At 56.9% G+C, this 2896-nt stretch overlaps 1 protein-coding gene across 3 annotated transcripts in view; it reads right to left on the reverse strand.

Moving 5' to 3' along the window:
- LHPP (phospholysine phosphohistidine inorganic pyrophosphate phosphatase) overlaps window positions 1-2896 on the reverse strand; it is a 67792-nt gene that overhangs the window by 64546 nt on the left and 350 nt on the right. The gene's annotated exons all lie outside the window — the stretch shown is intronic.

Genomic DNA, 2896 nt, shown 5'->3' on the forward strand with positions numbered 1-2896 from the left:
TGCTGTTCTCAAAAGCAGGACACTCTTTCACAGGATGAGAAACAGAACACACAGCCATACCATGTATCACGGGGACGGTCAAAACATCACGCTAAGTGAAAGGAGCTAGACGCGCTTCTACAGAGGGCGCGGCCCCACTTACACAGAGTGGCCAGAAAAGGGAACCCGAGGTAGGTGGGTGCACAGAGGCAGGGGAAACGGGAAGCCCCTGTCTGGTCCTCTCACTTCTGCTGTGAAGCTACAGCTGCCTTAAAGCATAGTCTAATTTTAACAAGTAAAAATGTAAATAAAAAGCAGCGCTTACATTCCCCACGTGTTCTGATTCCCCCAGAGGTGGGGGCCCTCCCAGAAATCTGAACACACCTGAGACAGGAATTCCGGAAAGAAGAGGGGTGTACAGCGAGGGGCCCCACCCCCCTCTGGGGTTCCCAGAAGGGACCCTGTGGAGCTGGGAGGCTGCTCCCCACCCCAGGGGACTTCCTGGAAGGCCCTTGCTGGACTTCAAAGTCAGCCGAGCCTGCATATCACAGAACAGGCCGCAAAGAGGCCTCACCCTGGCGGCTGCAGAAACTACAAAAGCCACCGGTGCCCAGCACCCTGACAAGCAGGGCCAGTTCCGAAGCACCGGACAGGCCATTCCTGGCTCAGCCATCACTTGCAGCACCTCTGGAGAACGCCAGCAGCAGGCATGTCTGACCGGGGGCACGTTTGCCACGCTTCCACACTCACTGCCACCCAGGGCCTGGGAGCTGAGCTTCTACAGGCCCGAGGCCACCAGGGAGGGAGCACTGGCTGGCCGCCTTGAGCCTGAGGGCGTCCAGGCCTGTGTAGAGGGAGCTGGGCTCTAAAGAAAAGGCAGAAAGGCTGAAGGGAGAAATGGATTGTCCACCCAGAGCCAGAGAGCACCTCAACGTGGGCTGTCCAGACCCTGTGGGCACTGAATAAGGGGTGCTGGTTTCTGGGCTGCTGGGTCTCTGCCAATAAAAGCCCCACAGGGATATCTGGGTACCTGGGAGCAAGGAGGGGTAAAGGTTTATTTATTTATTTATGTATACAGATCTGGGGTACAGGTCAGAGGTGCTGGGACACTGAGAAGACTCACCAGAGACAGAGTGGGGAGCAGAACAGGCAGATCAAAGTCCACTGCTGAGGGGAGCAGCGGGCGGGTTGGGAGAGGTCTGCTGCGCCCTGTGGTCACCTCCGGGACAGGGATCAAACTCGCAATGAAGCGGCTGCAGCCAGCTTGCAGTGCTGTGTCCTAACCGGCTGCGTCTCCAGGGAGGGCCCGCAAGGAGGGGTAAAATCCAGACACCTCTCCACGACTCTAAGTCCCTGTCTGCCACAGTCACGCTCCCACTACACCCTGCTCTTGGCTCCTAGAACTCTGGCCATCGTCCTCTTAGGTCGGGCCAGCTGCTGCCCTCCACTGGGACGTGCTCCTCTGCCCTCACGCCGACGGTCCTTCCCGCCCTCGGGTCCTGCCTCATTCTTTCTGAGCACGGCCCTCAGCGCCCTCTCCAGCACAGGCCAGCCTCACCCTGTCTCCAGAATCCGCTTTCTTCATGTCTTTTATGCAAACCTGTGGTGACTTGGAGTTACTATCTGTGTCCAGGTTTCCTTCCACTCCCCTCCCCACATGAGCCCCACAAGGCCACTCGGTCACAGCCCCAGGTGTGGGTCTCCTGCTCCCCCATACTCAGCTGCCTTCTTTTCAAAACACAGCTCAGGGTGCCCGGCTCCACCCAAGAAAAACACTTGACTCTAACAGAGCTAACGCCTGAAGTAATAGAACACTGTGCCGGTGCTTTCCGGGTCTCCTACGTCCGAGCTGTCCCTGCCATGGTGTCCCCAGGTCTCGCCGCCCTTGTGTGAGTTCCTGGCCTCCAACACCTGCTTAGCTCTGCAGAAAAGCCAGGCTGGTATACAGACGGGTGGGGTGGAGTCTCTAGAAGGATCGAGAGGATCACTTAACTGCTGTCCACAGAGAAATGGTGCCCCACCGAGGTGAGGCCACCAAGCCCGTGTCCCCCCAGTGCCCAGTATCCAGTCACAGAGTCCAGTGGAAGACCAAGCCTTGTAAAATTAGCCCTTCCAGGGATCATGCTTAGTGAAATAAACCAGAAAGAAAAGGAAAAATACCGGATGGTTTCACACATAGCAGGAGCATAAAGGCCCAGAGAGGCAAATAATAATAATGAACAGCTATATACCAGAGACATTTACGGGGGTGGAGTGGGTGGGGAATGGGGTCAAAAATGGGAGGGGGGCAGTGCACAGGACTATGGTGATGGCACATGGGCGATTTGGTGATGGGAAGCCCACAGGGATTGCAGCTGAGATGGAAAAAGGCACAAAATGATGCAAAAATGAACTATTATCAAAAAATTAGCCCTTCCAGCTGCCTATCAACATCATGGCCGCACTGGCCAGCGATGCCAATGGTGCTGGCCAGGCGCTCGGGCCAGTGGTGCCAGCCAAGGTCCTGGCCGTGTCCTGTTTACAAGACTTGGTGGGCAAGCTGCCCTCCCCTACCCCTGCCATCTAAGCCAAGGCCGTCCAGCCGATGGCAACGCCAGCCACACGCGTAACTTGCTGGTAACCACATTAGAAGTCCAACAGGTGTGATTCCTTTAATATACTTTATTTGAGCAAACATTCAAATCACCGTCCACGAACACGCAATCAATATCTCACGATGTAATCAGGGAGATGACATTTTTCTCACTCGGTCTTGCCTGGATTTCACTCTTAGAGCACATCGCAACCCCGACCAGCCACCCAGCGCAGCCCTAGCAACAGAGGCACCGGGCGGGCGCGGCGCGCACCCAGCGCACCCAGCACCCAGCAGCCAGCGGCTGCGGGCGGGTCCTCCCAGGGCCGGGTCTCGGCTCCGGGG

The sequence above is a fragment of the Condylura cristata genome, unplaced genomic scaffold (genome assembly GCF_000260355.1).
Source record: "Condylura cristata isolate star-nosed mole 26May11 unplaced genomic scaffold, ConCri1.0 scaffold00011, whole genome shotgun sequence".
NCBI lineage: Eukaryota > Metazoa > Chordata > Mammalia > Eulipotyphla > Talpidae > Condylura > Condylura cristata.